Genomic DNA, 13,117 nt, shown 5'->3' with positions numbered 1-13,117 from the left:
CCCCTAAAGCAGAGAGAATTTTCATGTTAGATCAGGTTGCTCAGGGCTTTATCCAGCTAAGTGTTGAATATTTCCAAGGATGGAGTTTCCACAACCGTCTGCCAACTTGCTCTCTGAGCTGACCATGGCAAAGGTGGTGACAGTCATACTGTCCCAGAGAGTTTCTGCACCTAGAGCTCAGCTTGGCAGAAATACACCAGGAACTGGGAGATCTGATGTGAATTTATACTTTAAAGATCGTAGAACCATAGAATGGTTTGGATTGGAAGGGACCTTCAAGATCATCTAGTTCCAACCCCCCTGCCATGGGCAGGGACACTTCCACTACAGCAGGTTGCTCAAAGCCTCATCCAGCCTGGCCTTGAACACTTCCAGGGATGGGGCAGCCACATCTTCTCTGGGCAACCTGTTCCAGTGCCTCACCACCCTCAGAGGGAAGAATTTCTTCCTTGTATCTGATCTAAATCTTCTCTCTTTCGGTTTAAAGCCATTGCCCCTTGTCCTATCACTGCACGCCTTTGTCCAAAGTCCCTCTTCAGCTTTCTTGTAGTCCCTTTAGGTACTGGAAGGCTGCTAGAAGGTCTCCCTGGAGCTTTCTCTTCTCCAGAATGAACAGCCCCTACTCTCTCAGCCGGTCTTCATAGCAGAGGTGCTCCAGCCCTCGTGTCATCTTTGTAGTCTCCTCTGGACCTGCTCCAACAGCTCCATGTCCTTCTTGTATTGAGGACCCCAGAGCTGAATGCAGCACTGCAAGGGGAGGTCTCAGGAGAGCAGAGTAGAGGGGCAGAATCCCCTCCCTGGACCTGCTGGCCACGCTGCTTTGGATGCAGCCCAGGACACGGTTGGCTTTCTGGGCTGCCAGCTCACATTGCCGGCTCATGTTGAGCTTTTCATCCACCAGCACCCCCAAGTTCTTCTCCTCAGGGCTGCTCTCAATCCATTCTCCACCCAGCCTATGCTTGTGCTTGGGATTGCCCCAATCCATGAGCAGCACCTTGCACTTGGCCTTATTGAACTTCATCCTGAACTTCAAGATGTAAAGTGAAAGGCGACTGCTGGTGCTAGGGAGACAAGGTCAAGGTATTGTGTTCGAAATAGGGGATTAGTAGAGCATTTCACGTCCTCCTGTGAAGGAAAGCTCTCCTCCTTGTACCCAGATGCCAGGGCAGCCCCTTCTTCCCAGGGGTGTGGATGAGGTCAAGTGTGTGTCTGTTGTGTGAAATCAAGCAGCCTTCAGTAGCTGAGCGGCACAAATGATTGTGATACAGCGGTTTATTTAATATGCTGACTGCTGGTGCCCTGCCGTGCTGGGCTTTGATCTTTCCCTCTCCCTCTGCTGCGAGGATGAGGTTTCTTCATTAGGTTGCTTGTGATGTATGAGCCGGGAGTTTTAGTCTCATCTTTGCGCTAAGTCATCTGAAACCTCCCTTTGAGAACGACACCGGGTCAGAGTCATTTCTTCTCCTCTTTAAAACATGGATGGCGCAGAAATGACGTGGCGAAAGCTGCCCGAGCAGCTCCTCGCTGGGACGGATGGAAGCTGGTGGGTGGCCGTCTGGCCTCACTGCTGCTCCTCGCTGTGACGATGTGTCCCTAGAGGTCTGCAAAGCCAAAGGAAAGACAGTAGGACTGAAGGAGAGTTGTTTCCTCTCCTCCACCCTCAGATTTACCTCTGGTTTCGGTATTTACAGCACCTGGTGCAGAGGACTCCCTTCTCCATGTGGAGAGAGAGATGGAAAGTGGTTATCTGCCTCTCCTCCGGGAACTGGAGCGGCCGTGCTGTATCTCCTCTTGCTCATCACTTCTGCTCTAGGAGCTGATATCACAAATCTTAAGCCTTCTGTGTTTCTGATCTTAACCTGCGCCAAGACTGGGGAGCAGGGAGGACAAAGATCTGGTCCTGGTTTGGAAAAATTAAGGCTGGTTGAGGAAAGGGAACTGTGGGCAGATGATCTAGACAAAATAAATAAATAAAAGAAGAGGAGGCTGAATGCCAGAGCCTGCCTCTCACGTGTCACACTGCTTTGCGCGTGAGCCGCGGTCCTGCCAGGAGGGATTTCCAGGACCATCTGATTGTTTGGGGTATAGCGAGCACGGTCCTTCCTCCAGTGCAACCGCTGTGCACTTGACCTTCAGGGCTGTTCTTTTCTGGAGGGTGGCCTAACCTAATTATAAGGTGTCATGTGCCAGTTTCCAGTTTCTGTCCATGATCTTTAACCAAGGGCACCGATTGGAGGTAATGAGCCACAACCACCTCGCTCGGCGAGAGTCCTGGAGACACTTCTGTTCTGCTGGGGAGAGAGCCGTTCCTTGTCAGATGCTGTGGGAGCAGGGCATAGAGTCCCAACACCTAAAGAGGACACTCCAAGGGCTACGGCCCACAGGAGATCATAGAATCACAGAATGGTTTGGGTTGAAAGGGACCTTAAAGATCATCTAGTTCCAATCCTCCTGCCATGGGCAGGGACACCTTCCACTAGACCAGGTTGCTCAAAGCAACCGAGATGTAAGCAATAATGTATAAGCAAAGATGTGAGCAGTGAACTTACTCTGCTTGTGTTGGCACAGCTCTCGAAGAGATGCCCGCTTGCTTTGAGACCTTTGCTGGGCCACAGGTTTTCCCTGTTGCTTGTCAGCAAGTGCTTGAAGCTGGAGATGATGTGGCATGGAGACGTGCCTCCAGAGCAGCTGGGATGCAGCCGAAGCTGGGGAACTGGTCATGGATGACAGTGTCCCCAGGTCACCCCCAGGCTCCAGATGTCTCAAGCTAGGGTGAGCAGGGAGAACATGGGTAAAAAATGTGTCTCAGAGACCACCCAGCCCAAGCCAAAGGGCCTATAGCTAAGGAGTAAACAGGGGCAGGAGCTTGGGGACGGAGGAGAGGCTAGCAGGGAGTGCTGGTGCAGCTTTGCATAGGCTGGCTCTGCGCGGAATTGGCAGCTAATGAGGGTTTTTCTCTTTTTAATTTTGAGATAAATGGACGTATCGATTTGCAGTTGTCCCGGCTAATGGAGCAGCAACTGAAAGGCTATTTAAACCTCCCCGCTATCGTGTGGCACTAGGAAAGTCAAAAGAAGGCTGTGCATAAATAAATGGAACATGAAGTAAACTGACCTTTAAAAACAATACTGCCTCTAAATACCCGTCCGGGCGTTTTACGTTTTATGCAGTCCGCTTGATTTGAGAATGAGAATTTATTTGGACCCGGGCTGCGGACTGCCATTCCTCTTTGGCGTGGGGAGAGGATGCCCAGTCTAACCCTGGGCTCTTCGCGTCGCAGCACCTCTGAATACCTGGACCAGGGAGATTGCTCGTGTGTCGGGGATAGCGCTGGTCCTCTGTGCTCATCGTGTCTTAATCGCGTTGCTGGCACCTGCCTGGAATAGCTGAGCGTGTCGGGAGAGGGACGTTGCTGCAGCGTAATCGTCCGTCCCGTCTGGGCAAGGGCGCCCCGTGATTTGCTTGTCAAAAGGCAACGAGGCGGTGCGGGCGCTCTCGAGCCTGTAAAGAAGAGGGGAATCCTGCTAGAATTGGCAACTTAATTCACCAAGCTGGCCTCGACAGAGCTCATTAAGTCCTCGTGTATTCATTTCAGGCTAATGGCTGTCATGCTGACTGCTGTTTGATTTGCTGTAATAGACTTTTATGGCTTTCCAGTTTGCTAGGACGTGTGTGCCTGTGTCTGTGCCCCGTGGTGCTGCTCTACTACATTAGTTAGCCGCTCATGTGCTTGCTCCTCTGACCTTCAGGGTTTGTTGGCCTCTTGGATGCGTCCTTTGCACTTCACCTCTTGCACGCCCTCTTTTTTCATCCTCGTCATCCTCGCCCAGCCCCAGGGTAACCGTGGTTCTGGGAGTCTCAGGATCTGGCTTTTAAACCAGGGTGAGATGTATCGCTGGGCTCATGGCAGGCTGTTGTGGCCATGCCTCAGTTTCTGACAGGTCCGATCTGCTTTATCTAATCTATTTTTCCATTTGACTGGAGCCGTAGGAAGCTCAGTCTTGTTAGGTTGTCACAGTTGAACGCTTCTACGTGAAGCAAGCGAGTGAAGTGAAGCCAAGCCCCCACGTTGGCTTTGTGGTACCTGAGATGGTGTAGAGGGTGGGGTGGACTGTTCCTGTAGGTGCCTGCTGGGCTTTCCTGGCCCACCTTCTAAGCACGAGACCTTCTGGGACAGGCAGCCCTCCATTTGCCTTTGGAGTAGACAACCTTTAAGCTTATTCTTAAAAGGCATGGCTTTGCAAGCCTGTCTTCCGCTCCTTCCAGGTGCTACACCGTCTATGGGACCACATCTTGTGTCCTGCAGAGGTTCCTCAAACATTGAGGCCGTTGTGTGGTAACCAAGCCTAGTACCTTCTTGTGAAGAGCTGTTTTCCCCCATAACCCCCCAACATCCTGATCTTGCTGATTGAGTTCAAACTGTCCGTGGCCTCCTCTCGGTCCTGGACTGTCAGCAGTTTTCACGTTCTAGCAAAAAAGTCACTTAATTGTTGGTTTCTCTGCTGAATATTCCTTCAGGAGTTTTCCAGAGGGGTTTTCTCTCCTTCAGTGCTCTCCCCACCTCGTTCCTCCAGATACATTTAATACACTGAGAGAATCATGAAGTAATATGTATTATTGGGTTACATCTTCCAGCAAAAAGCTGTCTTCAGCCAGGCTCTGGGCCAGGGACTGCCGTTTAGCACCCCAGCCGTCCACGAGATGACAGTTGCACCATGAAGAAGTATCTGTGACTTGACAGGAGAGATTAATTGTAACGGGGCTCTGTTTTCCAAAGGCACCCACTGCATCTACAGCCACAACCACCCGCCCTGGGAACGTGCTCATCTCGTCTGGAGTTCAAGCAAGCGCCAGTAAGAGGCAGGGCTGTGGGAAAGGGGTTTGAAAATAGAAAGTTAAGCTTCTGGGCAGCACATGGCATCAACTACCGTTGAGCTTGCAAGTGTTGTCTCCTGAACTCAGCCCTGATTTACCCATTCGTTTTAATTGGGAGGCAGACAGGCACTTGCCATCAACAGCAGTCCCTTCTGCTCAGCAAGTAGCCTTGGGGATTGAGCCTTCACAAGCTGCTGATCACAGTTTCCATCCTTAATATGGTGGTGTTGTTGAAACACTGGCTTTTTAAGATGTTTTTGGTTTTTTTTTAATTGTGCAGAAAAGCGTTTGGCAGGGAAGGGGAGAGAAAGGAGGGGACTGTCACTGCCCCGTCCCACAGCCTGGCACCAAACTGTTTCTAGATGGTGAGCAGGGGCAAGGAAGATCAAAGAAAACCTCAAAAGCCCTAGCTGTAATTAAAATTATTATTTTGCTTTAATGGTAATAACGTCGGTAATTACATGAGTTTCCCTGCCATCCTGCCTGGAGTCTTCAGGGGCTCGTATAATTCTACTGCGATGGCTCCGAGGCCTGATGCTGCGCATACGAAGCAGCTGCCACGAGTGTGAGCTCCCGCTTCAGCCCCATTAGCCATTCCCTTGCATGCTCGCTGGCACCTTTTGGTTGGGTTCCCCCCTCCCCTTTAAATAAAGAGCCTTTAAATTGAAGGCGATGATAACAGGACCGATAAGAAAGATGTTCCTGCCACATTGCAAAATGGCCTATAATCATTGCTGGCTGCTTTCCTTCCTCCTTTCTTTTTTTTTTTTTTTTTGTTTCTTTTTCTTTCTCCTTCTCACTGGTTTCCTTCTCTCCCTGCCCTTACGCTCCTGTGTTGGTTTTAGAACTGCACAAATAATTTCCAATAAATGACTTACCCACCAAATCCAGCTCTCCCCTTCCTCTGCCACCTTTGCCGCACGCAGAATTTGCCAGCGTACCGAACCTCCCCGCAGTGCTTGGGATGCAGTTTCATTTATTTATTTATTTATTTATGGTATGGGGTTTGTTTGTTTGGTTTGTTTTTAAAAACTTCCTAGAGAGGTGACAAACGAAATGAGCGAATTATTTCAGCTGTGCTCCTTAAACACTGTTGGCCAGAAGCGAGTTGGTTCTCTTTCCCGTGTAGGCAAGCATCTCCATCTCCCCTCCACCCTGGCATCCCATCAACACGGTCGGTGCTGGGGAACTGAGGGTGATGTCTCACCTCCAGTCCCTGTTGGAGAAGTGGGAGGTGAGGCTTGGGCTGGTGCTTGCTGCAGCAAGAGGGTGTCTGTTGCATGGGTATGCAGTGATGACCTGCAGCAGGTGAAACGCTTCCCAAACTTCCCGAGCATCCTCATTTTTAATTGCATTTATCGCTACTGGGTTTCAAAAATGGCCTCCGTTGGGCCTGAGGATGTTGTTGGCTGACCAAATAACAGGTTAGACCTCCGTGCTGTTTCACTAGCTTCACGGAGCTGGTCACCACGCATTTGTTTTGATGTTTCTCTTTCCCAGATTTTACTTTTTTAAAAAAAAATTTTGGGGCAACCTTTAATTACTTTCCAACTTTGTCCAGCAAACTTGTGGAAGCAGAGAGGCGTTGTGAAGGATGCGCTTTCCCTTCCATAGTCTTAAGTGCAGGCGTACTGTCCGACTATTAAAAAGCTATCTCTTAGCTGGATGAGATAATCCCTTTGAGAGGATTTCATCTGCTCTGTAATCACTAGGTAGAATATAATATCCCTCAAAGAAATCGTGCCTTCTCCCCTCCTCTCTCAGCCCCAACCCGCACGATCCACCAAGACGGGGCTGTTCCTATATTGCTCGGGAAGATTGAATGTTGAAACGTATCTTTACATGAAGAAAATTGCCAAGCCAAGATTTTGCCAGCTTGGCTGTAGGATGCCCTTTTCCATCAATAATTGAGAGACCAGACGGGCGGCTGTCCCCAGCCTTGTGCTGGCATGGAAGAGCAGAAAAAAGGGGAGCTGGGGAAGTAGCAAGGGGATGGGGTCTGAAGGATGTGGATAACACGCAAGTCATCAGGCTGAGTTTGCTCTGATGGGCGGCATGCAGTGTGTTGGCACTGATGAGTACGTTGGGTGATGCATTGAGTTTGTAGATGTTTGTAAAGATCCCCGCAGCACGTTGGTTTGAAACAGTGTTTGGGTTGAAGGGTTTGAGCAGCCAACATCAGAGACGTCTGTGGGATTTATGTAGAAAATTTTTCAGGGGTGAGGTGCTTATTAAAGAGTCGTGCTGCGTCTGTAGGATAAGATGTGGAGGATTTGAGTGGCATGGCTTGGGTAGGGGGAGGTGGCACGGGACTGGGAGGCTTGTAGAGGTCTCAAAAGAAAAGCAAGCCCGTTGTGTGATGAAGCAGGTGCTCAGACCTGGAAGCATCCTTCCCTCTGAAGGTCGTCTGCGTGCAAGTTTTTGTCGTGGTTGCTGGTGCATACACTGTGATGCCAGATGGAGAACGTCAAAGGGTCTTGAGTGACGTCCTGATGTCCTAGGGAGAAAGAAGGTCTCCACCTTTGGCAGTCCCGTCGCTTGTCTGGCTTCGCTGGTGAATAGGAGACCCTGGTCCTTTAAAACACATGCCCGAGGAGCGAAATGAGAGACGCAACAGAAACTACTGGGGCGGAAAACTCCAAATGGCGTGGAAGTAATGCGTAAAGTGTCCTGGAGATAACAGTCATTTCCACCAGGCAAAACTTAGGCTCTTTCTGGAAGGATACTGCAGCAAGGGGGAGGGGTGGGGGGAGCAGCCTGAAAATTAGAAATAGTCGTGCTGTTCTGACCAGCGTAATGCTGGGGTAGATGAAGGGGACAAGGGAAAGCAGAAAGGGGAGAAAAGAGCAGATTTAGAGCTGAAAGGAAGGCTAGTGTAGGGCAGTAAGCTGTTTGGTGCCTCCGCGGACAAGCCCTCGTGCTGGGAAAATAAGGCTCCCGGAGCCAAAGAAATAATCTTGGGACAGAGGAGGAGAAAGCGTACAGAGGCATTCTGCGAGCAAGGAGCACCCAGACAAGGAGGAGTGTATCAGCCGTCGCTCCTCTTGGAGGAAAAGAGGACAAGGATAAAGATCCTTGCTTGCCGAGCTGCCGAGCAGCTCCAGGAGCCGGGTGTGCTCGCAGGTGCTCCGTAGGAGGCTCTTTGCCTGGGTGCTCAGACCCGGTACCTGCCCGTCCCTTGCTGATTTTCAAAGCTCCGAGTCTATTGCGAGTGTCCATCCCAGATCCATCGGGGTCATGATAACGTCAGAGCTCAGGATGGCCAACGCCGAGCGATGACGGCATGTGGTCCCACAGCATCCCTTGGCTGCGGGAGCACTTTAGGCTCAGACTGAAGGGCTGCTTGTTGTCCAGGGGACCGGCGTGTTGGAGCCCACCCCCCTTCGCTATAATTACACTTACACATCTGGGCAACAGATGGCTTCAAGGTCTCTGCCTTGTCCCCGGCGGGAGGAAGGGCTCTGCTGCCAGCAGAGGAGTGAGTCGCTAATGAACGTGACCTGCCAGCAATTAGTTTCGTTCTCTCTCTCCTCTTTCCTCTGCTCACGATGTTCTCCCAGAAGCCTGGGACGTAACTTCTTATCTCATGGCAGCCGGCGAGAACCGCATCCCCTACCTTCACCTCCCTCTCCCCACATCATCTTTTAAATCGGCAGCGGGAGCGCGCCCGGCTGCGGAAGCGTTCATTAAGGCGGTCGGGCTGCGAAGGCGGTGTGCGGGTAGCGACCGCGAGAGAGCAAAAGAGCCTTCATTAAAAGTCATTTTGCTGTGAGCAAACTCTTTTTTTTTTTTTTTTTTTTGGCAATGATGCAGATTGTCAGTTCGGGCCCCGTTCTCGATCGCGCCGCCTAAATTAAGGTGTGATGAAGGTCATACGGAAATGCATCGCGCTGGGAGGACGGTGCCCCAGTCGCTGCTGTTTTAGGATGCGGGTTCTTCTCAACCCGAAATCACGGAGCTCAGCAGCAGACCTGCGAGGTGGGCACACCGTAGTGTCCTCGCTAGCGGAAGGCGAAGCTAGAGCTGGCGGAAGAGGCTTGCCAAAACCTTTTTTCAACAAAAGTGCTGGGTTTTAATTAAGATGGAAATATTTGGGGAAAATGTTGCCATTTTGACAGCAGAGCTGGGCAGAGATAGCTTTCCAAAAAAGCAATAAAAATCGCTCTTGCAATAGATTCGCTGCAATTTCTTTTTCAGAATTGCATTTTGTGTTTTATTAGTTTGTAATGTGTCAGTGACAGTCATGTATAATAAGCTTTCTACTGCTGGTCATACTTTGCGATAAAATAATAGACTAAGTCAATCTCTCTCTCTCTTTTTTAAATATTTATATGCGAACTGGACCGTTTGTATCAGTTCCAAACTATTTTCATTACAAATGGAAGAAATTTGATCTAGGAAGAAGTTTCAATCAGTATTAGGCAGCCGTTGCTAAATTTCAACCATTAATTGTGGTTGAAACTTAAAATGCGGTTGATTTGTTTTGTCAGTGTGAATAATGAAGAGAGTGGGAAAACTGAATATAGGGTTTGAGGTAATTTTGTTTCAAGAAAAAAAAAATCAGGAATTTTCAGGATTTGCTTTTTGGGAGATTTGGAAAACATTTTTATGGGTTTATTTTTTTTCTAAATGAGGATGTAAACCAAATCCAGGTGGACGTGGGCTCAGTCAGCTGACGTTGTGTGGGAACGCGTGGCCTGTGGGCAGCGTGATCATCTCCATTGCCGCGACGTTGCCGTCAGACCTGCTGCCTTCTGAGCAGCAGAACCGAGCAAACGTGCCATAAATGAGCTTCTCTAGAAGGAGAGAGCTGCTGGCTGTCATCCTGTATGGGACCATAGTTGGTTGTCCTGCTCTTTCCAGCGACCGAGCTTATTCAATATGGTCCGGGGGAGTCTTGCTGGAGTGCAAGCACGGTGTATTTGGCCACGGCCCACTGTCTTCTCCGAGCTCAGGAGATGGTTCTGTGTTTTTCAGACCTGCCTTGGCTTTCATCATGTTGACATGTCGCTTCCAGCTAGGCTTGGCCTGCAGTTGTAAATCAAACTCGAAAGGGTGATGGGAAGGAGGGAAGGGAGAAGAGGAGATATTAATTAAGTCAGCCACCTCCTGCCAAGCCCCGTGTGTGATGAGTCTCAGTTGCTCATAGGTTTTTTGGAGGCACCTCCTGCTTAAGATGACCTTGGGTCTGGTTCTTTGTGCGAGGGTGGCCACCAGCACTACCTTCAAACCAATGTTTGAGGAGGAAAAAAAGAGTTTGTAACCCATAGGCTGATATGCTCATCTGAGGCGTGATTTTTCTTTTAGCACTTCTGAGTTCATTACCAAGAGTGGAAGATGTAAATATCTACTACTAATTAGTAAATCTTTATTTAGGGGTAAGTCAAGAGGGCAACCCTCTGAGGTTTGGAGAAAGGGGGCCTACCTCTGCTTTGTACCATCACTGAACCTCGGTGAGCAACCTGAACGGGAAACTGTTTGCACTGCGCATGTGATTTGAAGGACCCCAAACCTACATGGGTCAGGAACCTACTGAGCCAGCGCTTGGAAAATCACTCTATTAAACCTGCTGGAAACACATGGTCAGATGCACCTGTGCAGATTTCTCAGCCCCCCCTGGAGCAAACACTGCCCTCTCCGAGATGCACTGCCTGTGCCTCGCCGTGGAGGTGGGCTGAGAGGGTTAAAGCATAGAGCCGTTCCGCTGCAGTGGTTCGCTGATGGCCCGTGGAGCATCGCAGGGGTTTTCAGCTGGTTGGTGAAATAGCAGGACAGGTGGATATGTTGTTTTCCGATCTGTAACTTGTGCGTTCGGGGAAGGAAATTTTGCAAAGAGGCTGTTTTTTCTGGTACGAGCCCCTGAGGACCACGGCACTGCAGTTCGTCCCAGTCCTTGGAATCAGCAGGAATATGGGTGGTGGGGCTAAAGGCCAAGTGTCATACAGAGGGGGTTGTCTCTGCCCCATGGGACATGACTGCGGCGTTGCCTCTGAGCACGTCGGCATTGCATGCAAGCTGCTGCTCAGGTCTGAGGGCTGTGTGAGCTTCAGGGGATGGGCCAGGAGAAGGAAGCCTGCATCTTCCTAACATGGATGGGCCAGCCTGGTATCCCGGCCCAGGTCCCAGGGGGCCTTCTCTGCATGGCTTTCCCTTGATGACCCTATTTCTGGAGGCCTTGAAGACAAGACCTGCTCCTAGCTGCAGGGCAAACGGTGCTTTTTCAGCAAGGTTGCACCTCCAGAGCATGTGCTTCATCATCGGTCCCTCATCATCGTCTTAACTGGTGCCTTGCTGTGTGCTCGAGCATTGCCTTTGATCTGCTCGGAAGGCATCAGGAAGAGGTTAGCTCTTCTCTGGAAGACGACAAGTGTGTTTTTTCCTTAGTTGCGTGAAGCGGTGAATCCTTCGCCACGTCGTTTTCACACTTGGAAAGAAGAGCACGAGCAGCTGCGTTACATCCCACAGAGCCAGGTCAGTGCATCAGAGGTGTTTGGTGGCCCAAGCAGCCACGATGGTGCTTTCTGATTGCGCTTGACGCGTGTCTCCAAAGAGCCTGATCTCTGTGCATCTGGTGTTTTCGGCCTCGGGAGCTCAGGAGGCAAGCGGAGGCTGGAAGAAGAGCAAGGAGGAGCCTGATCCCTAGCCAGGACAGCGCCTGGCAAGGAGAGGAGAAGGCAGCCTAGAATGGAATGGCCCTTCAGGAAAGGCGGGTGGTGCGGACAGGAGAGCCAGGGCTGCAAGTCGCATCCCTTCTGCACGTTCGCGCTTGAGGCTGGGCTGCGGCGGGGCGTGCTTGTTTTGGATGGGTTTTGGTTAAAAAGCCTCATCGGAGCGTTATGGAATCGCAATGTGAAGGGTAATTGAGCTGAAAGCCATTCTCTCCCCGCAGCCTGTGCCGTGGGACCTGCTGAAGCACCTTCATATGCCGGCCTGGGAATCCTGCGGGAAGAGCAGGAGGTGGGGTGAGCACCCCCTCAACCGTGTCCCCACAGCCACCCGTCCCATGACTGGTGCTTGGAGGTGGGGGTAGGAGATGGTCCCTATAGGGATGATGTGGAGGAGAAGCCGGACTAGTGACAGATGAAGGTTCTGTGTGAAATAGGCGTGGAAAGGTAAATAGGCTCCTGAGCCACAATCTCCCTTCCATCGGTCTGCTCTCTCCACGAGTCCCTGCAGCTCGGACAGCATCTCCCTGTGTCCACCTGTGGTCATGTCCTCCCACCCCACCACTTCTCCGTGCAGGACGTCATGGTGGAGCCCCACCAAGCATCCTTGTGTCCCCTCCCCATGATACCCGTTGTGCAAATGCCACCCACGTGTGGAGAAACACTCCAGAGCATTCACTGGTGTGGCCAAACAGGTGTTATTTTTGAGTAATTGACTAGATTAATTAGGAGACAAAAAAAAAGAGGAACGTGGCTAGTGGGAATGAACGTAATTATTAACCACATCTGCAAGAGGTTTTTCTGCGCTCTGGTCCCCTGCCTCTCTAACAGAGGGAATGTGTGAAAGGAGATGGGGACCTAGAGAGCTACTGATGTGACCTCGAGTTGGGGATTAGCAGAAGACCCCTCCGTTTTGGTCCTCCAGCGCAGCGACGGCGGGAAGTGCGCGGCACGGTTGTGTACCTCGTCGTGCGTTATTGATTGCCGAACAGACGCACTTAAGTGCCTCTCATTAATATTTGTTTTGGTCTTTTCCCTGAATTCCGATGAGCGGAGGAGATGCTTCTTATCTCTCTCCTGCAGGTTTTCTTTCTAGAGGATTCCTTTGGCTGGTGACAAACGTGGGCTTTGTAGCCACTCGTCCCGCTTTTGGGAGGAGGGATGACTTAGTAGCTGACACGAAATCTTGGGAGCTCTGCAGAAAGAGAGTGAGGAACCAAAATTAACGCAAAATTAAGAGGTAAAAATGCTCTGCTTGCGTTGTGTGGATGAAATATGGATTTCCAGGCTCGGCTGGGTTTGTACATCTCTCAAGAGGGGCTGTGTGGAGCACACAGGCTGTGCTGACTAAACTTTTAAATGTATGAGCAAGGATGAGTGGTGTGGGCTGCGGAGCAGGTAGACAGGGACTACTTTTCAGTCAGTGCTTTTGGAGCTGGTTTTGAGGTTTCAGATCAAAAGCAGAGGCTGTGGTCAGTGGATGAATTGTCTGTGTCTTCTGGGCTGCTTTGGTGACGCTGGTCTTTCAGTTTCTCCATCACTTAGAAGACAACCTTCTCTTCATTTCCATTCATCTC

At 50.6% G+C, this 13,117-nt stretch overlaps 1 protein-coding gene across 1 annotated transcript in view; it reads left to right on the top strand.

Moving 5' to 3' along the window:
- The window catches only part of CDH23 (cadherin related 23), a 194,239-nt gene that overhangs the window by 39,067 nt on the left and 142,055 nt on the right, over positions 1-13,117 (top strand). The gene's annotated exons all lie outside the window — the stretch shown is intronic.

This window comes from Tauraco erythrolophus, chromosome 9 (assembly GCF_009769465.1).
Source record: "Tauraco erythrolophus isolate bTauEry1 chromosome 9, bTauEry1.pri, whole genome shotgun sequence".
NCBI lineage: Eukaryota > Metazoa > Chordata > Aves > Musophagiformes > Musophagidae > Tauraco > Tauraco erythrolophus.
This window is presented reverse-complemented; position numbering and strand designations above follow the sequence as displayed.